Here is a 27,115-nt window from a genome sequence, read left to right as displayed (position 1 = left end):
TATTTCGGATCCCTTTGAAGACTATAGGGCCAAAGGAAATATCCTCCGATAACAAAGAGAAAGAAGCTTTCTGAGAAACTTCTTTGTGTTCTGTGAAATCATCTCACAGAGTTACAGCTTTCCCCTCAAGAACCCTTTAACTGAGACAGTTCTTGTGTATTTGGCAAAGAGATATTTGGAAGCCCATAGAGGGCTATGGTGAAAAAGGAAATATCCTCAGATGAAATCTGGAATGAAGCTTTCTGAGAAACTGCTTAGTGTTCTGTGAATTCATCTCACAGAGTTACATCTGTATTTCGTGGATCTCTTTGCTAGCCTTATTTCTGTGGAATCTGAGAACAGATATTTCGGATCCCTTTGAAGACTATAGGGCCAAAGGAAATATCCTGCGATAACAAAGAGAAAGAAGCTTTCTGAGAAACTTCTTTGTGTTCTGTGAAATCATGTCACAGAGTTACAGCTTTCCCCTCAAGAAGCCTTTCGCTAAGACAGTTCTTGTGGAATTGGCAAAGTGATATTTGGAAGCCCATAGACGGCTATGGTGAAAAAGGAAATGTCCTCAGATGAAATCTGGAAAGAAGCTTTCTGAGAAACTGCTTAGTGTTCTGTGAATTCATCTCACAGCGTTACATCTGTATTTCGTGGATCTCTTTGCTAGCCTTATTTCTGTGGAATCTGAGAACAGATATTTCGGATCCCTTTGAAGACTATAGGGCCAAAGGAAATATCCTGCGATAACAAAGAGAAAGAAGCTTTTTGAGAAACTTCTTTGTGTTCTGTGAAATCATCTCACAGAATTACAGCTTTCCCCTCAAGAAGCCTTTCGCTAAGACAGTTCTTGTGGAATTGGCAAAGTGATATTTGGAAGCCCATAGAGGGCTATGGTGAAAAAGGAAATATCCTCAGATGAAATCTGGAAAGAAGCTTTCTGAGAAACTGCTTAGTGTTCTGTGAATTCATCTCACAGAGTTACATCTGTATTTCGTGGATCTCTTTGCTAGCCTTATTTCTGTGGAAGCTGAAAACAGATATTTCGGATCCCTTTGAAGACTATAGGGCCAAAGGAAATATCCTGCGATAACAAAGAGGAAGAATCTTTCTGAGAAACTTCTTTCTGTTCTCTGAAATCATGTCACAGAGTTACAGCTTTCCCCTCAAGAAGCCTTTCGCTAAGACAGTTCTTGTGGAATTGGCAAAGTGATATTTGTAAGCCCATAGAGGGCTATGGTGAAAAAGGAAATATCCTCAGATGATATCTGGAAAGAAGCTTTCTGAGAAACTGCTTAGTGTTCTGTTAATTCATCTCACAGAGTTACATCTGTATTTCGTGGATCTCTTTGCTAGCCTTATTTCTGTGTAATCTGAGAACAGATATTTCGGATCCCTTTGAAGACTATAGGGCCAAAGGAAATATCCTCCGATAACAAAGAGAAAGAAGCTTTCTGAGAAACTTCTTTGTGTTCTGTGAAATCATCTCACAGAGTTACCGCTTTCCCCTCAAGAAGCCTTTCGCTAGGACAGTTCTTGTGTAATTGGCAAAGAGATATTTGGAAGCCCATAGAGGGCTATGGTGACAAAGGAAATATCCTCAGATGAAATCTGGAAAGAAGCTTTCTGAGAAACTGCTTAGTGTTCTGTGAATTCATCTCACAGAGTTACATCTGCATTTCGTGGATCTCTTTGCTAGCCTTATTTCTGTGGAATCTGAGAACAGATATTTCGGATCCCTTTGAAGACTATAGGGCCAAAGGAAATATCCTGCGATAACAAAGAGAAAGAAGCTTTCTGAGAAACTTCTTTGTGTTCTGTGAAATCATCTCACAGAATTACAGCCTTCCCCTCAAGAAGCCTTTCGCTAAGACAGTTCTTGTGGAATTGGCAAAGTGATATTTGGAAGCCCATAGAGGGCTATGGTGAAAAAGGAAATATCCTCAGATGAAATCTGGAAAGAAGCTTTCTGAGAAACTGCTTAGTATTCTGTGAATTCATCTCACAGAGTTACATCTGTATTTCGTGGATCTCTTTGCTAGCCTTATTTCTGTGGAATCTGAGAACAGATATTTCGGATGCCTTTGAAGACTATAGGGCCAAAGGAAATATCCTGCGATAACAAAGAGAAAGAAGCTTTCTGAGAAACTTCTTTGTGTTCTGTGAAATCATGTCACAGAGTTACAACTTTCCCCTCAAGAACCCATTAACTGAGACAGTTCTTGTGTAATTGGCAAAGAGATATTTGGAAGCCCATAGAGGGCTATGGTGAAAAAGGAAATATCCTCAGATGAAATCTGGAAAGAAGCTTTCTGAGAAACTGCTTAGTGTTCTGTGAATTCATCTCACAGAGTTACATCTGTATTTCGTGGATCTCTTTGCTAGCCTTATTTCTGTGTAATCTGAGAACAGATATTTAGGATCCCTTTGAAGACTATAGGGCCAAAGGAAATATCCTGCGATAACAAAGAGAAAGAAGCTTTCTGAGAAACTTCTTTGTGTTCTGTGAAATTATCTCACAGAATTACAGCTTTCCCCTCAAGAAGCCTTTCGCTAAGACAGTTCTTGTCGAATTGGCAAAGTGATATTTGGAAGCCCATAGAGGGCTATGGTGAAAAAGGAAATATCCTCAGATGAAATCTGGAAAGAAGCTTTCTGAGAAACTGCTTAGTGTTCTGTGAATTCATCTCACAGAGTTACATATGTATTTCGTGGATCTCTTTGCTAGCCTTATTTCTGTGGAATCTGAGAACAGATATTTCGGATCCCTTTGAAGACTATAGGGCCAAAGGAAATATCCTGCGATAACAAAGAGAAAGAAGCTTTCTGAGAAACTTCTTTGTGTTCTGTGAAATCATCTCACAGAGTTACAGCTTTCCCCTCAAGAAGCCTTTCGCTAAGACAGTTCTTGTGGAATTGGCAAAGTGATATTTCGAAGCCCATAGAGGGCTATGGTGAAAAAGGAAATATCCTCAGATGAAATCTGGAAAGAAGCTTTCTGAGAAACTGCTTAGTGTTCTGTGAATTCATCTCACAGAGTTACATCTGTATTTCGTGGATCTCTTTGCTAGCCTTATTTCTGTGTAATCTGAGAACAGATATTTCGGATCCCTTTGAAGACTATAGGGCCAAAGGAAATATCCTCCGATAACAAAGAGAAAGAAGCTTTCTGAGAAACTTCTTTGTGTTCTGTGAAATCATCTCACAGAGTTACAGCTTCCCCTCAAGAACCCTTTAACTGAGACAGTTCTTGTGTAATTGGCAAAGAGATATTTGGAAGCCCATAGAGGGCTATGGTGAAAAAGGAAATATCCTCAGATGAAATCTGGAAAGAAGCTTTCTGAGAAACTGCTTAGTGTTCTGTGAATTCATCTCACAGAGTTACATATGTATTTCGTGGATCTCGTTGCTAGCCTTATTTCTGTGGAATCTGAGAAAAGATATTTCGGATCCCTATGAAGACTATAGGGCCAAAGGACATATCCTCCGATAACAAAGAGAAAGAAGCTTTCTGAGAAACTTCTTTGTGTTCTGTGAAATCATCTCACAGAGTTACAGCTTTCCCCTCAAGAAGCCTTTCGCTAAGACAGTTCTTGTGGAATTGGCAAAGTGATATTTGGAAGCCCATAGAGGGCTATGGTGAAAAAGGAAATATCCTCAGATGAAATCTGGAAAGAAGCTCTCTGAGAAACTGCTTAGTGTTCTGTGAATTCATCTCACAGAGTTACATCTGTATTTCGTGGATCTCTTTGCTAGCCTTATTTCTGTGGAATCTGAAAACAGATATTTCGGATCCCTTTAAAGACTATAGGGCCAAAGGAAATATCCTGCGATAACAAAGAGAAAGAAGCTATCTGAGAAACTTCTTTCTGTTCTCTGAAATCATGTCACAGAGTTACAGCTTTCCCCTCAAGAAGCCCTTCGCTAAGACAGTTCTTGTGGAATTGGCAAAGTGATATTTGGAAGCCCATAGAGGGCTATGGTGAAAAAGGAAATATCCTCAGATGATATCTGGAAAGAAGCTTTCTGAGAAACTGCTTAGTGTTCTGTTAATTCATCTCACAGAGTTACATCTGTATTTCGTGGATCTCTTTGCTAGCCTTATTTCTGTGTAATCTGAGAACAGATATTTCGGATCCCTTTGAAGACTATAGGGCCAAAGGAAATATCCTGCGATAACAAAGAGAAAGAAGCTTTCTGAGAAACTTCTTTGTGTTCTGTGAAATCATCTCACAGAGTTACCGCTTTCCCCTCAAGAAGCCTTTCGCTAGGACAGTTCTTGTGTAATTGGCAAAGAGATATTTGGAAGCCCATGGAGGGCTATGGTGACAAAGGAAATATCCTCAGATGAAATCTGGAAAGAAGCTTTCTGAGAAACTGCTTAGTATTCTGTGAATTCATCTCACAGAGTTACATCTGTATTTCGTGGATCTCTTTGCTAGCCTTATTTCTGTGGAATCTGAGAACAGATATTTCGGATCCCTTTGAAGACTATAGGGCCAAAGGAAATATCCTCCGATAACAAAGAGAAAGAAGCTTTCTGAGAAACTTCTTTGTGTTCTGTGAAATCATCTCACAGAGTTACAGCTTTCCCCTCAAGAACCCTTTAACTGAGACAGTTCTTGTGTATTTGGCAAAGAGATATTTGGAAGCCCATAGAGGGCTATGGTGAAAAAGGAAATATCCTCAGATGAAATCTGGAATGAAGCTTTCTGAGAAACTGCTTAGTGTTCTGTGAATTCATCTCACAGAGTTACATCTGTATTTCGTGGATCTCTTTGCTAGCCTTATTTCTGTGGAATCTGAGAACAGATATTTCGGATCCCTTTGAAGACTATAGGGCCAAAGGAAATATCCTGCGATAACAAAGAGAAAGAAGCTTTCTGAGAAACTTCTTTGTGTTCTGTGAAATCATGTCACAGAGTTACAGCTTTCCCCTCAAGAAGCCTTTCGCTAAGACAGTTCTTGTGGAATTGGCAAAGTGATATTTGGAAGCCCATAGACGGCTATGGTGAAAAAGGAAATGTCCTCAGATGAAATCTGGAAAGAAGCTTTCTGAGAAACTGCTTAGTGTTCTGTGAATTCATCTCACAGCGTTACATCTGTATTTCGTGGATCTCTTTGCTAGCCTTATTTCTGTGGAATCTGAGAACAGATATTTCGGATCCCTTTGAAGACTATAGGGCCAAAGGAAATATCCTGCGATAACAAAGAGAAAGAAGCTTTCTGAGAAACTTCTTTGTGTTCTGTGAAATCATCTCACAGAATTACAGCTTTCCCCTCAAGAAGCCTTTCGCTAAGACAGTTCTTGTGGAATTGGCAAAGTGATATTTGGAAGCCCATAGAGGGCTATGGTGAAAAAGGAAATATCCTCAGATGAAATCTGGAAAGAAGCTTTCTGAGAAACTGCTTAGTGTTCTGTGAATTCATCTCACAGAGTTACATCTGTATTTCGTGGATCTCTTTGCTAGCCTTATTTCTGTGGAATCTGAGAACAGATATTTCGGATCCCTTTGAAGACTATAGGGCCAAAGGAAATATCCTGCGATAACAAAGAGAAAGAAGCTTTCTGAGAAACTTCTTTGTGTTCTGTGAAATCATCTCACAGAGTTACACCTTTCCCCTCAAGAAGCCTTTCGCTAAGACAGTTCTTGTGGAATTGGCAAAGTGATATTTGGAAGCCCATAGAGGGCTATGGTGAAAAAGGAAATGTCCTCAGATGAAATCTGGAAAGAAGCTTTCTGAGAAACTGCTTAGTGTTCTGTGAATTCATCTCACAGAGTTACATCTGTATTTCGTGGATCTCTTTGCTAGCCTTATTTCTGTGGAATCTGAGAACAGATATTTCGGATCCCTCTGAAGACTATAGTGCCAAAGGAAATATCCTCCGATAACAAAGAGAAAGAAGCTTTCTGAGAAACTTCTTTGTGTTCTGTGAAATCATCTCACAGAGTTACAGCTTTCCCCTCAAGAAGCCTTTAACTGAGACAGTTCTTGTGTAATTGGCAAAGAGATATTTGGAAGCCCATAGAGAGCTATGGTGAAAAAGGAAATATCCTCAGATGAAATCTGGAAAGAAGCTTTCTGAGAAACTGCTTAGTGTTCTGTGAATTCATCTCACAGAGTTACATAAGTATTTCGTGGATCTCTTTGCTAGCCTTATTTCTGTGGAATCTGAGAAAAGATATTTCGGATCCCTATGAAGACTATAGGGCCAACGGAAATATCCTCCGATAACAAAGAGAAAGAAGCTTTCTGAGAAACTTCTTTGTGTTCTGCGAAATCATCTCACAGAGTTACAGCTTTCCCCTCAAGAAGGCTTTCGCTAAGACAGTTCTTGTGGAATTGGCAAAGTGATATTTGGAAGCCCATAGAGGGCTATGGTGAAAAAGGAAATATCCTCAGATGAAATCTGGAAAGAAGCTTTCTGAGAAACTGCTTAGTGTTCTGTGAATTCATCTCACAGAGTTACATCTGTATTTCGTGGATCTCTTTGCTAGCCTTATTTCTGTGGAAGCTGAGAACAGATATTTCGGATCCCTTTGAAGACTATAGGGCCAAAGGAAATATCCTCCGATAACAAAGAGAAAGAAGCTTTCTGAGAAACTTCTTTGTGTTCTTTGAAATCATCTCACAGAGTTACAGCTTTCCCCTCAAGAACCCTTTAACAGAGACAGTTCTTGTGGAATTGGCAAAGAGATATTTGGAAGCCCATAGAGGGCTATGGTGAAAAAGGAAATATCCTCAGATGAAATCTGGAATGAAGCTTTCTGAGAAACTGCTTAGTGTTCTGTGAATTCATCTTACAGAGTTACATCTGTATTTCGTGGATCTCTTTGCTAGCCTTATTTCTGTGGAATCTGAGAACAGATATTTCGCATCCCTTTGAAGACTATAGGGCCAAAGGAAATATCCTGCGATAACAAAGAGAAAGAAGCTTTCTGAGAAAGTTCTTTGTGTTCTGTGAAATCATCTCACAGAGTTACAGCTTTCCCATCAAGAAGCCTTTCGCTAAGACAGTTCTTGTGGAATTGGCAAAGTGATATTTGGAAGCCCATAGACGGCTATGGTGAAAAAGGAAATGTCCTCAGATGAAATCTGGAAAGAAGCTTTCTGAGAAACTGCTTAGTGTTCTGTGAATTCATCTCACAGCGTTACATCTGCATTTCGTGGATCTCTTTGCTAGCCTTATTTCTGTGGAATCTGAGAACAGATATTTCGGATCCCTTTGAAGACTATAGGGCCAAAGGAAATATCCTGCGATAACAAAGAGAAAGAAGCTTTCTGAGAAACTTCTTTGTGTTCTGTGAAATCATCTCACAGAGTTACAGCTTTCCCCTCAAGAACCCATTAACTGAGACAGTTCTTGTGTAATTGGCAAAGAGATATTGGGAAGCCCATAGAGGGCTATGGTGAAAAAGGAAATATCCTCAGATGAAATCTGGAAAGAAGCTTTCTGAGAAACTGCTTAGTGTTCTGTGAATTCATCTCACAGAGTTACATCTGTATTTCGTGGATCTCTTTGCTAGCCTTATTTCTGTGGAATCTGAGAACAGATATTTCGGATCCCTTTGAAGACTATAGGGCCAAAGGAAATATCCTCCGATAACAAAGAGAAAGAAGCTTTCTGAGAAACTTCTTTGTGTTCTGTGAAATCATCTCACAGAGTTACAGCTTTCCCCTCAAGAAGGCTTTCGGTAAGACAGTTCTTGTGGAATTGGCAAAGTGATATTTGGAAGCCCATAGAGGGCTATGATGAAAAAGGAAATATCCTCAGATGAAATCTGGAAAGAAGCTTTCTGAGAAACTGCTTAGTGTTCTGTGAATTCATCTCACAGAGTTACATCTGTATTTCGTGGATCTCTTTGCTAGCCTTATTTCTGTGGAAGCTGAGAACAGATCTTTCGGATCCCTTTGAAGACTATAGGGCCAAAGGACATATCCTCCGATAACAAAGAGAAAGAAGCTTTCTGAGAAACTTCTTTCTGTTCTCTGAAATCATGTCACAGAGTTACAGCTTTCCCCTCAAGAAGCCTTTCGCTAAGACAGTTCTTGTGGAATTGGCAAAGTGATATTTGTAAGCCCATAGAGGGCTATGGTGAAAAAGGAAATATCCTCAGATGAAATCTGGAAAGAAGCTTTCTGAGAAACTGCTTAGTGTTCTGTGAATTCATCTCACAGAGTTACATCTGTATTTCGTGGATCTCTTTGCTAGCCTTATTTCTGTGGAATCTGAGAACAGATATTTCGGATCCCTTTGAAGACTATAGGGCCAAAGGAAATATCCTCCGATAACAAAGAGAAAGAAGCTTTCTGAGAAACTTCTTTGTGTTCTGTGAAATCATCTCACAGAGTTACAGCTTTCCCCTCAAGAACCCTTTAACTGAGACAGTTCTTGTGTATTTGGCAAAGAGATATTTGGAAGCCCATAGAGGGCTATGGTGAAAAAGGAAATATCCTCAGATGAAATCTGGAATGAAGCTTTCTGAGAAACTGCTTAGTGTTCTGTGAATTCATCTCACAGAGTTACATCTGTATTTCGTGGATCTCTTTGCTAGCCTTATTTCTGTGGAATCTGAGAACAGATATTTCGGATCCCTTTGAAGACTATAGGGCCAAAGGAAATATCCTGCGATAACAAAGAGAAAGAAGCTTTCTGAGAAACTTCTTTGTGTTCTGTGAAATCATGTCACAGAGTTACAGCTTTCCCCTCAAGAAGCCTTTCGCTAAGACAGTTCTTGTGGAATTGGCAAAGTGATATTTGGAAGCCCATAGACGGCTATGGTGAAAAAGGAAATGTCCTCAGAAGAAATCTGGAAAGAAGCTTTCTGAGAAACTGCTTAGTGTTCTGTGAATTCATCTCACAGCGTTACATCTGTATTTCGTGGATCTCTTTGCTAGCCTTATTTCTGTGGAATCTGAGAACAGATATTTCGGATCCCTTTGAAGACTATAGGGCCAAAGGAAATATCCTGCGATAACAAAGAGAAAGAAGCTTTCTGAGAAACTTCTTTGTGTTCTGTGAAATCATCTCACAGAATTACAGCTTTCCCCTCAAGAAGCCTTTCGCTAAGACAGTTCTTGTGGAATTGGCAAAGTGATATTTGGAAGCCCATAGACGGCTATGGTGAAAAAGGAAATATCCTCAGATGAAATCTGGAAAGAAGCTTTCTGAGAAACTGCTTAGTGTTCTGTGAATTCATCTCACAGAGTTACATCTGTATTTCGTGGATCTCTTTGCTAGCCTTATTTCTGTGGAAGCTGAAAACAGATATTTCGGATCCCTTTGAAGACTATAGGGCCAAAGGAAATATCCTGCGATAACAAAGAGGAAGAAGCTTTCTGAGAAACTTCTTTCTGTTCTCTGAAATCATGTCACAGAGTTACAGCTTTCCCCTCAAGAAGCCTTTAACTGAGACAGTTCTTGTGTAATTGGCAAAGAGATATTTGGAAGCCCATAGAGGGCTATGGTGAAAAAGGAAATATCCTCTGATGAAATCTGGAAAGAAGCTTTCTGAGAAACTGCTTAGTGTTCTGTGAATTCATCTCACAGAGTTACATCTGTATTTCGTGGATCTCTTTGCTAGCCCTATTTCTGTGTAATCTGAGTACAGATATTTCGGATCCCTTTGAAGACTATAGGGCCAAAGGAAATATCCTGCGATAACAAAGAGAAAGAAGCTTTCTGAGAAACTTCTTTGTGTTCTGTGAAATTATCTCACAGAATTACAGCTTTCCCCTCAAGAAGCCTTTCGCTAAGACAGTTCTTGTCGAATTGGCAAAGTGATATTTGGAAGCCCATAGAGGGCTATGGTGAAAAAGGAAATATCCTCAGATGAAATCTGGAAAGAAGCTTTCTGAGGAACTGCTTAGTGTTCTGTGAATTCATCTCACAGAGTTACATATGTATTTCGTGGATCTCGTTGCTAGCCTTATTTCTGTGGAATCTGAGAAAAGATATTTCGGATCCCTATGAAGACTATAGGGCCAAAGGACATATCCTCCGATAACAAAGAGAAAGAAGCTTTCTGAGAAACTTCTTTGTGTTCTGTGAAATCATCTCACAGAGTTACAGCTTTCCCCTCAAGAAGCCTTTCGCTAAGACAGTTCTTGTGGAATTGGCAAAGTGATATTTGGAAGCCCATAGAGGGCTATGGTGAAAAAGGAAATATCCTCAGATGAAATCTGGAAAGAAGCTCTCTGAGAAACTGCTTAGTGTTCTGTGAATTCATCTCACAGAGTTACATCTGTATTTCGTGGATCTCTTTGCTAGCCTTATTTCTGTGGAATCTGAAAACAGATATTTCGGATCCCTTTAAAGACTATAGGGCCAAAGGAAATATCCTGCGATAACAAAGAGAAAGAAGCTATCTGAGAAACTTCTTTCTGTTCTCTGAAATCATGTCACAGAGTTACAGCTTTCCCCTCAAGAAGCCCTTCGCTAAGACAGTTCTTGTGGAATTGGCAAAGTGATATTTGGAAGCCCATAGAGGGCTATGGTGAAAAAGGAAATATCCTCAGATGATATCTGGAAAGAAGCTTTCTGAGAAACTGCTTAGTGTTCTGTTAATTCATCTCACAGAGTTACATCTGTATTTCGTGGATCTCTTTGCTAGCCTTATTTCTGTGTAATCTGAGAACAGATATTTCGGATCCCTTTGAAGACTATAGGGCCAAAGGAAATATCCTGCGATAACAAAGAGAAAGAAGCTTTCTGAGAAACTTCTTTGTGTTCTGTGAAATCATCTCACAGAGTTACCGCTTTCCCCTCAAGAAGCCTTTCGCTAGGACAGTTCTTGTGTAATTGGCAAAGAGATATTTGGAAGCCCATGGAGGGCTATGGTGACAAAGGAAATATCCTCAGATGAAATCTGGAAAGAAGCTTTCTGAGAAACTGCTTAGTATTCTGTGAATTCATCTCACAGAGTTACATCTGTATTTCGTGGATCTCTTTGCTAGCCTTATTTCTGTGGAATCTGAGAACAGATATTTCGGATCCCTTTGAAGACTATAGGGCCAAAGGAAATATCCTACGATAACAAAGAGAAAGAAGCTTTCTGAGAAACTTCTTTGTGTTCTGTGAAATCATCTCACAGAGTTACAGCTTTCCCCTCAAGAACCCTTTAACTGAGACAGTTCTTGTGTATTTGGCAAAGAGATATTTGGAAGCCCATAGAGGGCTATGGTGAAAAAGGAAATATCCTCAGATGAAATCTGGAATGAAGCTTTCTGAGAAACTGCTTAGTGTTCTGTGAATTCATCTCACAGAGTTACATCTGTATTTCGTGGATCTCTTTGCTAGCCTTATTTCTGTGGAATCTGAGAACAGATATTTCGGATCCCTTTGAAGACTATAGGGCCAAAGGAAATATCCTGCGATAACAAAGAGAAAGAAGCTTTCTGAGAAACTTCTTTGTGTTCTGTGAAATCATGTCACAGAGTTACAGCTTTCCCCTCAAGAAGCCTTTCGCTAAGACAGTTCTTGTGGAATTGGCAAAGTGATATTTGGAAGCCCATAGACGGCTATGGTGAAAAAGGAAATGTCCTCAGATGAAATCTGGAAAGAAGCTTTCTGAGAAACTGCTTAGTGTTCTGTGAATTCATCTCACAGAGTTACATCTGTATTTCGTGGATCTCTTTGCTAGCCTTATTTCTGTGGAATCTGAGAACAGATATTTCGGATCCCTTTGAAGACTATAGGGCCAAAGGAAATATCCTCCGATAACAAAGAGAAAGAAGCTTTCTGAGAAACTTCTTTGTGTTCTGTGAAATCATCTCACAGAGTTACAGCTTTCCCCTCAAGAAGGCTTTCGGTAAGACAGTTCTTGTGGAATTGGCAAAGTGATATTTGGAAGCCCATAGAGGGCTATGATGAAAAAGGAAATATCCTCAGATGAAATCTGGAAAGAAGCTTTCTGAGAAACTGCTTAGTGTTCTGTGAATTCATCTCACAGAGTTACATCTGTATTTCGTGGATCTCTTTGCTAGCCTTATTTCTGTGGAAGCTGAGAACAGATCTTTCGGATCCCTTTGAAGACTATAGGGCCAAAGGAAATATCCTGCGATAACAAAGAGAAAGAAGCTTTCTGAGAAACTTCTTTCTGTTCTCTGAAATCATGTCACAGAGTTACAGCTTTCCCCTCAAGAAGCCTTTCGCTAAGACAGTTCTTGTGGAATTGGCAAAGTGATATTTGTAAGCCCATAGAGGGCTATGGTGAAAAAGGAAATATCCTCAGATGAAATCTGGAAAGAAGCTTTCTGAGAAACTGCTTAGTGTTCTGTGAATTCATCTCACAGAGTTACATCTGTATTTCGTGGATCTCTTTGCTAGCCTTATTTCTGTGGAATCTGAGAACAGATATTTCGGATCCCTTTGAAGACTATAGGGCCAAAGGAAATATCCTCCGATAACAAAGAGAAAGAAGCTTTCTGAGAAACTTCTTTGTGTTCTGTGAAATCATCTCACAGAGTTACAGCTTTCCCCTCAAGAACCCTTTAACTGAGACAGTTCTTGTGTATTTGGCAAAGAGATATTTGGAAGCCCATAGAGGGCTATGGTGAAAAAGGAAATATCCTCAGATGAAATCTGGAATGAAGCTTTCTGAGAAACTGCTTAGTGTTCTGTGAATTCATCTCACAGAGTTACATCTGTATTTCGTGGATCTCTTTGCTAGCCTTATTTCTGTGGAATCTGAGAACAGATATTTCGGATCCCTTTGAAGACTATAGGGCCAAAGGAAATATCCTGCGATAACAAAGAGAAAGAAGCTTTCTGAGAAACTTCTTTGTGTTCTGTGAAATCATGTCACAGAGTTACAGCTTTCCCCTCAAGAAGCCTTTCGCTAAGACAGTTCTTGTGGAATTGGCAAAGTGATATTTGGAAGCCCATAGACGGCTATGGTGAAAAAGGAAATGTCCTCAGAAGAAATCTGGAAAGAAGCTTTCTGAGAAACTGCTTAGTGTTCTGTGAATTCATCTCACAGCGTTACATCTGTATTTCGTGGATCTCTTTGCTAGCCTTATTTCTGTGGAATCTGAGAACAGATATTTCGGATCCCTTTGAAGACTATAGGGCCAAAGGAAATATCCTGCGATAACAAAGAGAAAGAAGCTTTCTGAGAAACTTCTTTGTGTTCTGTGAAATCATCTCACAGAATTACAGCTTTCCCCTCAAGAAGCCTTTCGCTAAGACAGTTCTTGTGGAATTGGCAAAGTGATATTTGGAAGCCCATAGACGGCTATGGTGAAAAAGGAAATATCCTCAGATGAAATCTGGAAAGAAGCTTTCTGAGAAACTGCTTAGTGTTCTGTGAATTCATCTCACAGAGTTACATCTGTATTTCGTGGATCTCTTTGCTAGCCTTATTTCTGTGGAAGCTGAAAACAGATATTTCGGATCCCTTTGAAGACTATAGGGCCAAAGGAAATATCCTGCGATAACAAAGAGGAGGAAGCTTTCTGAGAAACTTCTTTCTGTTCTCTGAAATCATGTCACAGAGTTACAGCTTTCCCCTCAAGAAGCCTTTAACTGAGACAGTTCTTGTGTAATTGGCAAAGAGATATTTGGAAGCCCATAGAGGGCTATGGTGAAAAAGGAAATATCCTCTGATGAAATCTGGAAAGAAGCTTTCTGAGAAACTGCTTAGTGTTCTGTGAATTCATCTCACAGAGTTACATCTGTATTTCGTGGATCTCTTTGCTAGCCTTATTTCTGTGTAATCTGAGTACAGATATTTCGGATCCCTTTGAAGACTATAGGGCTAAAGGAAATATCCTGCGATAACAAAGAGAAAGAAGCTTTCTGAGAAACTTCTTTGTGTTCTGTGAAATTATCTCACAGAATTACAGCTTTCCCCTCAAGAAGCCTTTCGCTAAGACAGTTCTTGTCGAATTGGCAAAGTGATATTTGGAAGCCCATAGAGGGCTATGGTGAAAAAGGAAATATCCTCAGATGAAATCTGGAAAGAAGCTTTCTGAGAAACTGCTTAGTGTTCTGTGAATTCATCTCACAGAGTTACATATGTATTTCGTGGATCTCGTTGCTAGCCTTATTTCTGTGGAATCTGAGAAAAGATATTTCGGATCCCTATGAAGACTATAGGGCCAAAGGACATATCCTCCGATAACAAAGAGAAAGAAGCTTTCTGAGAAACTTCTTTGTGTTCTGTGAAATCATCTCACAGAGTTACAGCTTTCCCCTCAAGAAGCCTTTCGCTAAGACAGTTCTTGTGGAATTGGCAAAGTGATATTTGGAAGCCCATAGAGGGCTATGGTGAAAAAGGAAATATCCTCAGATGAAATCTGGAAAGAAGCTCTCTGAGAAACTGCTTAGTGTTCTGTGAATTCATCTCACAGAGTTACATCTGTATTTCGTGGATCTCTTTGCTAGCCTTATTTCTGTGGAATCTGAAAACAGATATTTCGGATCCCTTTAAAGACTATAGGGCCAAAGGAAATATCCTGCGATAACAAAGAGAAAGAAGCTATCTGAGAAACTTCTTTCTGTTCTCTGAAATCATGTCACAGAGTTACAGCTTTCCCCTCAAGAAGCCCTTCGCTAAGACAGTTCTTGTGGAATTGGCAAAGTGATATTTGGAAGCCCATAGAGGGCTATGGTGAAAAAGGAAATATCCTCAGATGATATCTGGAAAGAAGCTTTCTGAGAAACTGCTTAGTGTTCTGTTAATTCATCTCACAGAGTTACATCTGTATTTCGTGGATCTCTTTGCTAGCCTTATTTCTGTGTAATCTGAGAACAGATATTTCGGATCCCTTGAAGACTATAGGGCCAAAGGAAATATCCTGCGATAACAAAGAGAAAGAAGCTTTCTGAGAAACTTCTTTGTGTTCTGTGAAATCATCTCACAGAGTTACCGCTTTCCCCTCAAGAAGCCTTTCGCTAGGACAGTTCTTGTGTAATTGGCAAAGAGATATTTGGAAGCCCATGGAGGGCTATGGTGACAAAGGAAATATCCTCAGATGAAATCTGGAAAGAAGCTTTCTGAGAAACTGCTTAGTATTCTGTGAATTCATCTCACAGAGTTACATCTGTATTTCGTGGATCTCTTTGCTAGCCTTATTTCTGTGGAATCTGAGAACAGATATTTCGGATCCCTTTGAAGACTATAGGGCCAAAGGAAATATCCTACGATAACAAAGAGAAAGAAGCTTTCTGAGAAACTTCTTTGTGTTCTGTGAAATCATCTCACAGAGTTACAGCTTTCCCCTCAAGAACCCTTTAACTGAGACAGTTCTTGTGTATTTGGCAAAGAGATATTTGGAAGCCCATAGAGGGCTATGGTGAAAAAGGAAATATCCTCAGATGAAATCTGGAATGAAGCTTTCTGAGAAACTGCTTAGTGTTCTGTGAATTCATCTCACAGAGTTACATCTGTATTTCGTGGATCTCTTTGCTAGCCTTATTTCTGTGGAATCTGAGAACAGATATTTCGGATCCCTTTGAAGACTATAGGGCCAAAGGAAATATCCTGCGATAACAAAGAGAAAGAAGCTTTCTGAGAAACTTCTTTGTGTTCTGTGAAATCATGTCACAGAGTTACAGCTTTCCCCTCAAGAAGCCTTTCGCTAAGACAGTTCTTGTGGAATTGGCAAAGTGATATTTGGAAGCCCATAGACGGCTATGGTGAAAAAGGAAATGTCCTCAGATGAAATCTGGAAAGAAGCTTTCTGAGAAACTGCTTAGTGTTCTGTGAATTCATCTCACAGCGTTACATCTGTATTTCGTGGATCTCTTTGCTAGCCTTATTTCTGTGGAATCTGAGAACAGATATTTCGGATCCCTTTGAAGACTATAGGGCCAAAGGAAATATCCTGCGATAACAAAGAGAAAGAAGCTTTCTGAGAAACTTCTTTGTGTTCTGTGAAATCATCTCACAGAATTACAGCTTTCCCCTCAAGAAGCCTTTCGCTAAGACAGTTCTTGTGGAATTGGCAAAGTGATATTTGGAAGCCCATAGAGGGCTATGGTGAAAAAGGAAATATCCTCAGATGAAATCTGGAAAGAAGCTTTCTGAGAAACTGCTTAGTGTTCTGTGAATTCATCTCACAGAGTTACATCTGTATTTCGTGGATCTCTTTGCTAGCCTTATTTCTGTGGATTCTGAGAACAGATATTTCGGATCCCTTTGAAGACTATAGGGCCAAAGGAAATATCCTGCGATAACAAAGAGAAAGAAGCTTTCTGAGAAACTTCTTTGTGTTCTGTGAAATCATCTCACAGAGTTACACCTTTCCCCTCAAGAAGCCTTTCGCTAAGACAGTTCTTGTGGAATTGGCAAAGTGATATTTGGAAGCCCATAGAGGGCTATGGTGAAAAAGGAAATGTCCTCAGATGAAATCTGGAAAGAAGCTTTCTGAGAAACTGCTTAGTGTTCTGTGAATTCATCTCACAGAGTTACATCTGTATTTCGTGGATCTCTTTGCTAGCCTTATTTCTGTGGAATCTGAGAACAGATATTTCGGATCCCTCTGAAGACTATAGTGCCAAAGGAAATATCCTCCGATAACAAAGAGAAAGAAGCTTTCTGAGAAACTTCTTTGTGTTCTGTGAAATCATCTCACAGAGTTACAGCTTTCCCCTCAAGAAGCCTTTAACTGAGACAGTTCTTGTGTAATTGGCAAAGAGATATTTGGAAGCCCATAGAGAGCTATGGTGAAAAAGGAAATATCCTCAGATGAAATCTGGAAAGAAGCTTTCTGAGAAACTGCTTAGTGTTCTGTGAATTCATCTCACAGAGTTACATAAGTATTTCGTGGATCTCTTTGCTAGCCTTATTTCTGTGGAATCTGAGAAAAGATATTTCGGATCCCTATGAAGACTATAGGGCCAACGGAAATATCCTCCGATAACAAAGAGAAAGAAGCTTTCTGAGAAACTTCTTTGTGTTCTGCGAAATCATCTCACAGAGTTACAGCTTTCCCCTCAAGAAGGCTTTCGCTAAGACAGTTCTTGTGGAATTGGCAAAGTGATATTTGGAAGCCCATAGAGGGCTATGGTGAAAAAGGAAATATCCTCAGATGAAATCTGGAAAGAAGCTTTCTGAGAAACTGCTTAGTGTTCTGTGAATTCATCTCACAGAGTTACATCTGTATTTCGTGGATCTCTTTGCTAGCCTTATTTCTGTGGAAGCTGAGAACAGATATTTCGGATCCCTTTGAAGACTATAGGGCCAAAGGAAATATCCTCCGATAACAAAGAGAAAGAAGCTTTCTGAGAAACTTCTTTGTGTTCTTTGAAATCATCTCACAGAGTTACAGCTTTCCCCTCAAGAACCCTTTAACAGAGACAGTTCTTGTGGAATTGGCAAAGAGATATTTGGAAGCCCATAGAGGGCTATGGTGAAAAAGGAAATATCCTCAGATGAAATCTGGAATGAAGCTTTCTGAGAAACTGCTTAGTGTTCTGTGAATTCATCTCACAGTGTTACATCTGTATTTCGTGGATCTCTGCTAGCCTTATTTCTGTGGAATCTGAGAACAGATATTTCGGATCCCTTTGAAGACTATAGGGCCAAAGGAAATATCCTGCGATAACAAAGAGAAAGAAGCTTTCTGAGAAACTTCTTTGTGTTCTGTGAAATCATCTCACAGAGTTACAGCTTTCCCATCAAGAAGCCTTTCGCTAAGACAGTTCTTGTGGAATTGGCAAAGTGATATTTGGAAGCCCATAGACGGCTATGGTGAAAAAGGAAATGTCCTCAGATGAAATCTGGAAAGAAGCTTTCTGAGAAACTGCTTAGTGTTCTGTGAATTCATCTCACAGCGTTACATCTGCATTTCGTGGATCTCTTTGCTAGCCTTATTTCTGTGGAATCTGAGAACAGATATTTCGGATCCCTTTGAAGACTATAGGGCCAAAGGAAATATCCTGCGATAACAAAGAGAAAGAAGCTTTCTGAGAAACTTCTTTGTGTTCTGTGAAATCATCTCACAGAGTTACAGCTTTCCCCTCAAGAACCCATTAACTGAGACAGTTCTTGTGTAATTGGCAAAGAGATATTGGGAAGCCCATAGAGGGCTATGGTGAAAAAGGAAATATCCTCAGATGAAATCTGGAAAGAAGCTTTCTGAGAAACTGCTTAGTGTTCTGTGAATTCATCTCACAGAGTTACATCTGTATTTCGTGGATCTCTTTGCTAGCCTTATTTCTGTGGAATCTGAGAACAGATATTTCGGATCCCTTTGAAGACTATAGGGCCAAAGGAAATATCCTCCGATAACAAAGAGAAAGAAGCTTTCTGAGAAACTTCTTTGTGTTCTGTGAAATCATCTCACAGAGTTACAGCTTTCCCCTCAAGAAGGCTTTCGGTAAGACAGTTCTTGTGGAATTGGCAAAGTGATATTTGGAAGCCCATAGAGGGCTATGGTGAAAAAGGAAATATCCTCAGATGAAATCTGGAAAGAAGCTTTCTGAGAAACTGCTTAGTGTTCTGTGAATTCATCTCACAGAGTTACATCTGTATTTCGTGGATCTCTTTGCTAGCCTTATTTCTGTGGAAGCTGAGAACAGATTTTTCGGATCCCTTTGAAGACTATAGGGCCAAAGGAAATATCCTGCGATAACAAAGAGAAAGAAGCTTTCTGAGAAACTTCTTTCTGTTCTCTGAAATCATGTCACAGAGTTACAGCTTTCCCCTCAAGAAGCCTTTCGCTAAGACAGTTCTTGTGGAATTGGCAAAGTGATATTTGTAAGCCCATAGAGGGCTATGGTGAAAAAGGAAATATCCTCAGATGAAATCTGGAAAGAAGCTTTCTGAGAAACTGCTTAGTGTTCTGTGAATTCATCTCACAGAGTTACATCTGTATTTCGTGGATCTCTTTGCTAGCCTTATTTCTGTGGAATCTGAGAACAGATATTTCGGATCCCTTTGAAGACTATAGGGCCAAAGGAAATATCCTCCGATAACAAAGAGAAAGAAGCTTTCTGAGAAACTTCTTTGTGTTCTGTGAAATCATCTCACAGAGTTACAGCTTTCCCCTCAAGAACCCTTTAACTGAGACAGTTCTTGTGTATTTGGCAAAGAGATATTTGGAAGCCCATAGAGGTCTATGGTGAAAAAGGAAATATCCTCAGATGAAATCTGGAAAGAAGCTTTCTGAGAAACTGCTTAGTGTTCTGTGACTTCATCTCACAGAGTTACATCTGTATTTCGTGGATCTCTTTGCTAGCCTTATTTCTGTGGAATCTGAGAACAGATATTTCGGATCCCTTTGAAGACTATAGGGCCAAAGGAAATATCCTGCGATAACAAAGAGAAAGAAGCTTTCTGAGAAACTTCTTTGTGTTCTGTGAAATCATGTCACAGAGTTACAGCTTTCCCCTCAAGAAGCCTTTCGCTAAGACAGTTCTTGTGGAATTGCCAAAGTGATATTTGGAAGCCCATAGACGGCTATGGTGAAAAAGGAAATGTCCTCAGAAGAAATCTGGAAAGAAGCTTTCTGAGAAACTGCTTAGTGTTCTGTGAATTCATCTCACAGCGTTACATCTGTATTTCGTGGATCTCTTTGCTAGCCTTATTTCTGTGGAATCTGAGAACAGATATTTCGGATCCCTTTGAAGACTATAGGGCCAAAGGAAATATCCTGCGATAACAAAGAGAAAGAAGCTTTCTGAGAAACTTCTTTGTGTTCTGTGAAATCATCTCACAGAATTACAGCTTTCCCCTCAAGAAGCCTTTCGCTAAGACAGTTCTTGTGGAATTGGCAAAGTGATATTTGGAAGCCCATAGACGGCTATGGTGAAAAAGGAAATATCCTCAGATGAAATCTGGAAAGAAGCTTTCTGAGAAACTGCTTAGTGTTCTGTGAATTCATCTCACAGAGTTACATCTGTATTTCGTGGATCTCTTTGCTAGCCTTATTTCTGTGGAAGCTGAAAACAGATATTTCGGATCCCTTTGAAGACTATAGGGCCAAAGGAAATATCCTGCGATAACAAAGAGGAAGAAGCTTTCTGAGAAACTTCTTTCTGTTCTCTGAAATCATGTCACAGAGTTACAGCTTTCCCCTCAAGAAGCCTTTAACTGAGACAGTTCTTGTGTAATTGGCAAAGAGATATTTGGAAGCCCATAGAGGGCTATGGTGAAAAAGGAAATATCCTCAGATGAAATCTGGAAAGAAGCTTTCTGAGAAACTGCTTAGTGTTCTGTGAATTCATCTCACAGAGTTACATCTGTATTTCGTGGATCTCTTTGCTAGCCTTATTTCTGTGTAATCTGAGAACAGATATTTCGGATCCCTTTGAAGACTATAGGGCCAAAGGAAATATCCTGCGATAACAAAGAGAAAGAAGCTTTCTGAGAAACTTCTTTGTGTTCTGTGAAATTATCTCACAGAATTACAGCTTTCCCCTCAAGAAGCCTTTCGCTAAGACAGTTCTTGTCGAATTGGCAAAGTGATATTTGGAAGCCCATAGAGGGCTAGGGTGAAAAAGGAAATATCCTCAGATGAAATCTGGAAAGAAGCTTTCTGAGAAACTGCTTAGTGTTCTGTGAATTCATCTCACAGAGTTACATCTGTATTTCGTGGATCTCTTTGCTAGCCTTATTTCTGTGGAATCTGAGAACAGATATTTCGGATCCCTTTGAAGACTATAGGGCCAAAGGAAATATCCTGCGATAACAAAGAGAAAGAAGCTTTCTGAGAAACTTCTTTGTGTTCTGTGAAATTATCTCACAGAATTACAGCTTTCCCCTCAAGAAGCCTTTCGCTAAGACAGTTCTTGTCGAATTGGCAAAGTGATATTTGGAAGCCCATAGAGGGCTATGGTGAAAAAGGAAATATCCTCAGATGAAATCTGGAAAGAAGCTTTCTGAGAAACTGCTTAGTGTTCTGTGAATTCATCTCACAGAGTTACATCTGTATTTCGTGGATCTCTTTGCTAGCCTTATTTCTGTGGAATCTGAGAACAGATATTTCGGATCCCTTTGAAGACTATAGGGCCAAAGAAAATATCCTGCGATAACAAAGAGAAAGAAGCTTTCTGAGAAACTTCTTTGTGTTCTGTGAAATCATCTCACAGAGTTACAGCTTTCCCCTCAAGAAGCCTTTCGCTAAGACAGTTCTTGTGGAATTGGCAAAGTGATATTTCGAAGCCCATAGAGGGCTATGGTGAAAAAGGAAATATCCTCAGATGAAATCTGGAAAGAAGCTTTCTGAGAAACTGCTTAGTGTTCTGTGAATTCATCTCACAGAGTTACATCTGTATTTCGTGGATCTCTTTGCTAGCCTTATTTCTGTGGAATCTGAGAACAGATACTTCGGATCCCTTTGAAGACTATAGGGCCAAATTAAATATCCTCCGATAACAAAGAGAAAGAAGCTTTCTGAGAAACTTCTTTGTGTTCTGTGAAATCATCTCACAGAGTTACAGCTTCCCCTCAAGAACCCTTTAACTGAGACAGTTCTTGTGTAATTGGCAAAGAGATATTTGGAAGCCCATAGAGGGCTATGGTGAAAAAGGAAATATCCTCAGATGAAATCTGGAAAGAAGCTTTCTGAGAAACTGCTTAGTGTTCTGTGAATTTATCTCACAGAGTTACATATGTATTTCGTGGATCTCGTTGCTAGCCTTATTTCTGTGGAATCTGAGAAAAGATATTTCGGATCCCTATGAAGACTATAGGGCCAAAGGACATATCCTCCGATAACAAAGAGAAAGAAGCTTTCTGAGAAACTTCTTTGTGTTCTGTGAAATCATCTCACAGAGTTACAGCTTTCCCCTCAAGAAGCCTTTCGCTTAGACAGTTCTTGTGGAATTGGCAAAGTGATATTTGGAAGCCCATAGAGGGCTATGGTGAAAAAGGAAATATCCTCAGATGAAATCTGGAAAGAAGCTCTCTGAGAAACTGCTTAGTGTTCTGTGAATTCATCTCACAGAGTTACATCTGTATTTCGTGGATCTCTTTGCTAGCCTTATTTCTGTGGAATCTGAAAACAGATATTTCGGATCCCTTTAAAGACTATAGGGCCAAAGGAAATATCCTCCGATAACAAAGAGAAAGAAGCTATCTGAGAAACTTCTTTCTGTTCTCTGAAATCATGTCACAGAGTTACAGCTTTCCCCTCAAGAAGCCCTTCGCTAAGACAGTTCTTGTGGAATTGGCAAAGTGATATTTGGAAGCCCATAGAGGGCTATGGTGAAAAAGGAAATATCCTCAGATGAAATCTGGAAAGAAGCTTTCTGAGAAACTGCTTAGTGTTCTGTGAATTCATCTCACAGAGTTACATCTGTATTTCGTGGATATCTTTGCTAGCCTTATTTCTGTGTAATCTGAGAACAGATATTTCGGATCCCTTTGAAGACTATAGGGCCAAAGGAAATATCCTGCGATAACAAAGAGAAAGAAGCTTTCTGAGAAACTTCTTTGTGTTCTGTGAAATCATCTCACAGAGTTACCGCTTTCCCCTCAAGAAGCCTTTCGCTAGGACAGTTCTTGTGTAATTGGCAAAGAGATATTTGGAAGCCCATGGAGGGCTATGGTGACAAAGGAAATATCCTTAGATGAAATCTGGAAAGAAGCTTTCTGAGAAACTGCTTAGTATTCTGTGAATTCATCTCACAGAGTTACATCTGTATTTCGTGGATCTCTTTGCTAGCCTTATTTCTGTGGAATCTGAGAACAGATATTTCGGATCCCTTTGAAGACTATAGGGCCAAAGGAAATATCCTCCGATAACAAAGAGAAAGAAGCTTTCTGAGAAACTTCTTTGTGTTCTGTGAAATCATCTCACAGAGTTACAGCTTTCCCCTCAAGAACCCTTTAACTGAGACAGTTCTTGTGTATTTGGCAAAGAGATATTTGGAAGCCCATAGAGGGCTATGGTGAAAAAGGAAATATCCTCAGATGAAATCTGGAATGAAGCTTTCTGAGAAACTGCTTAGTGTTCTGTGAATTCATCTCACAGAGTTACATCTGTATTTCGTGGATCTCTTTGCTAGCCTTATTTCTGTGGAATCTGAGAACAGATATTTCGGATCCCTTTGAAGACTATAGGGCCAAGGGAAATATCCTGCGATAACAAAGAGAAAGAAGCTTTCTGAGAAACTTCTTTGTGTTCTGTGAAATCATGTCACAGAGTTACAGCTTTCCCCTCAAGAAGCCTTTCGCTAAGAGAGTTCTTGTGGAATTGGCAAAGTGATATTTGGAAGCCCATAGACGGCTATGGTGAAAAAGGAAATGTCCTCAGATGAAATCTGGAAAGAAGCTTTCTGAGAAACTGCTTAGTGTTCTGTGAATTCATCTCACAGCGTTACATCTGTATTTCGTGGATCTCTTTGCTAGCCTTATTTCTGTGGAATCTGAGAACAGATATTTCGGATCCCTTTGAAGACTATAGGGCCAAAGGAAATATCCTGCGATAACAAAGAGAAAGAAGCTTTCTGAGAAACTTCTTTGTGTTCTGTGAAATCATCTCACAGAATTACAGCTTTCCCCTCAAGAAGCCTTTCGCTAAGACAGTTCTTGTGGAATTGGCAAAGTGATATTTGGAAGCCCATAGAGGGCTATGGTGAAAAAGGAAATATCCTCAGATGAAATCTGGAAAGAAGCTTTCTGAGAAACTGCTTAGTGTTCTGTGAATTCATCTCACAGAGTTACATCTGTATTTCGTGGATCTCTTTGCTAGCCTTATTTCTGTGGAATCTGAGAACAGATATTTCGGATCCCTTTGAAGACTATAGGGCCAAAGGAAATATCCTGCGATAACAAAGAGAAAGAAGCTTTCTGAGAAACTTCTTTGTGTTCTGTGAAATCATCTCACAGAGTTACACCTTTCCCCTCAAGAAGCCTTTCGCTAAGACAGTTCTTGTGGAATTGGCAAAGTGATATTTGGAAGCCCATAGAGGGCTATGGTGAAAAAGGAAATGTCCTCAGATGAAATCTGGAAAGAAGCTTTCTGAGAAACTGCTTAGTGTTCTGTGAATTCATCTCACAGAGTTACATCTGTATTTCGTGGATCTCTTTGCTAGCCTTATTTCTGTGGAATCTGAGAACAGATATTTCGGATCCCTCTGAAGACTATAGTGCCAAAGGAAATATCCTCCGATAACAAAGAGAAAGAAGCTTTCTGAGAAACTTCTTTGTGTTCTGTGAAATCATCTCACAGAGTTACAGCTTTCCCCTCAAGAAGCCTTTAACTGAGACGGTTCTTGTGTAATTGGCAAAGAGATATTTGAAAGCCCATAGAGGGCTATGGTGAAAAAGGAAATATCCTCAGATGAAATCTGGAAAGAAGCTTTCTGAGAAACTGCTTAGTGTTCTGTGAATTCATCTCACAGAGTTACATATGTATTTCGTGGATCTCTTTGCTAGCCTTATTTCTGTGGAATCTGAGAAAAGATATTTCGGATCCCTATGAAGACTATAGGGCCAACGGAAATATCCTCCGATAACAAAGAGAAAGAAGCTTTCTGAGAAACTTCTTTGTGTTCTGCGAAATCATCTCACAGAGTTACAGCTTTCCCCTCAAGAAGGCTTTCGCTAAGACAGTTCTTGTGGAATTGGCAAAGTGATATTTGGAAGCCCATAGAGGGCTATGGTGAAAAAGGAAATATCCTCAGATGAAATCTGGAAAGAAGCTTTCTGAGAAACTGCTTAGTGTTCTGTGAATTCATCTCACAGAGTTACATCTGTATTTCGTGGATCTCTTTGCTAGCCTTATTTCTGTGGAAGCTGAGAACAGATATTTCGGATCCCTTTGAAGACTATAGGGCCAAAGGATATATCCTCCGATAACAAAGAGAAAGAAGCTTTCTGAGAAACTTCTTTGTGTTCTTTGAAATCATCTCACAGAGTTACAGCTTTCCCCTCAAGAACCCTTTAACAGAGACAGTTCTTGTGGAATTGGCAAAGAGATATTTGGAAGCCCATAGAGGGCTGTGGTGAAAAAGGAAATATCCTCAGATGAAATCTGGAATGAAGCTTTCTGAGAAACTGCTTAGTGTTCTGTGAATTCATCTCACAGTGTTACATCTGTATTTCGTGGATCTCTTTGCTAGCCTTATTTCTGTGGAATCTGAGAACAGATATTTCGGATCCCTTTGAAGACTATAGGGCCAAAGGAAATATCCTGCGATAACAAAGAGAAAGAAGCTTTCTGAGAAACTTCTTTGTGTTCTGTGAAATCATCTCACAGAGTTACAGCTTTCCCATCAAGAAGCCTTTCGCTAAGACAGTTCTTGTGGAATTGGCAAAGTGATATTTGGAAGCCCATAGACGGCTATGGTGAAAAAGGAAATGTCCTCAGATGAAATCTGGAAAGAAGCTTTCTGAGAAACTGCTTAGTGTTCTGTGAATTCATCTCACAGCGTTACATCTGCATTTCGTGGATCTCTTTGCTAGCCTTATTTCTGTGGAATCTGAGAACAGATATTTCGGATCCCTTTGAAGACTATAGGGCCAAAGGAAATATCCTGCGATAACAAAGAGAAAGAAGCTTTCTGAGAAACTTCTTTGTGTTCTGTGAAATCATCTCACAGAGTTACAGCTTTCCCCTCAAGAACCCATTAACTGAGACAGTTCTTGTGTAATTGGCAAAGAGATATTGGGAAGCCCATAGAGGGCTATGGTGAAAAAGGAAATATCCTCAGATGAAATCTGGAAAGAAGCTTTCTGAGAAACTGCTTAGTGTTCTGTTAATTCATCTCACAGAGTTACATCTGTATTTCGTGGATCTCTTTGCTAGCCTTATTTCTGTGGAATCTGAGAACAGATATTTCGGATCCCTTTGAAGACTATAGGGCCAAAGGAAATATCCTCCGATAACAAAGAGAAAGAAGCTTTCTGAGAAACTTCTTTGTGTTCTGTGAAATCATCTCACAGAGTTACAGCTTTCCCCTCAAGAAGGCTTTCGGTAAGACAGTTCTTGTGGAATTGGCAAAGTGATATTTGGAAGCCCATAGAGGGCTATGGTGAAAAAGGAAATATCCTCAGATGAAATCTGGAAAGAAGCTTTCTGAGAAACTGCTTAGTGTTCTGTGAATTCATCTCACAGAGTTACATCTGTATTTCGTGGATCTCTTTGCTAGCCTTATTTCTGTGGAAGCTGAGAACAGATCTTTCGGATCCCTTTGAAGACTATAGGGCCAAAGGAAATATCCTGCGATAACAAAGAGAAAGAAGCTTTCTGAGAAACTTCTTTCTGTTCTCTGAAATCATGTCACAGAGTTACAGCTTTCCCCTCAAGAAGCCTTTCGCTAAGACAGTTCTTGTGGAATTGGCAAAGTGATATTTGTAAGCCCATAGAGGGCTATGTTGAAAAAGGAAATGTCCTCAGATGAAATCTGGAAAGAAGCTTTCTGAGAAACTGCTTAGTGTTCTGTTAATTCATCTCACAGAGTTACATCTGTATTTCGTGGATCTCTTTGCTAGCCTTATTTCTGTGGAATGTGAGAACAGATATTTCGGATCCCTTTCAAGGCTATAGGGCCAAAGGAAATATCCTCCGATAACAAAGAGAAAGAAGCTTTCTGAGAAACTTCTTTGTGTTCTGTGAAATCATCTCACAGAGTTACAGCTTTCCCCTGAAGAACCCGTTAACTGAGACAGTTCTTGTGTAATTGGCAAAGAGATATTTGGAAGCCCATAGAGGGCTATGGTGAAAAAGGAAATATCCTCAGATGAAATCTGGAAAGAAGCATTCTGAGAAACTGCTTAGTGTTCTGTGAATTCATCTCACAGAGTTACATATGTATTTCGTGGATCTCTTTGCTAGCCTTATTTCTGTGGAATCTGAGAAAAGATATTTCGGATCACTATGAAGACTATAGGGCCAAAGGAAATATCCTCCGATAACAAAGAGAAAGAAGCTTTCTGAGAAACGTCTTTGTGTTCTGTGAAATCATCTCACAGAGTTACAGCTTTCCCCTCAAGAAGCCTTTCGCTAAGACAGTTCTTGTGGAATTGGCAAAGAGATATTTGGAAGCCCATAGAGGGCTATGGTGAAACAGGAAATATCCTCAGATGAAATCTGGAAAGAAGCTTTCTGAGAAACTACTTAGTGTTCTGTGAATTCATCTCACAGAGTTACATCTGTATTTCGTGGATCTCTTTGCTAGCCTTATTTCTGTGGAATCTGAGAACAGATATTTCGGATCCCTTTGAAGACT

Source organism: Macaca nemestrina, chromosome 4 (assembly GCF_043159975.1).
Source record: "Macaca nemestrina isolate mMacNem1 chromosome 4, mMacNem.hap1, whole genome shotgun sequence".
NCBI lineage: Eukaryota > Metazoa > Chordata > Mammalia > Primates > Cercopithecidae > Macaca > Macaca nemestrina.
This window is presented reverse-complemented; position numbering follows the sequence as displayed.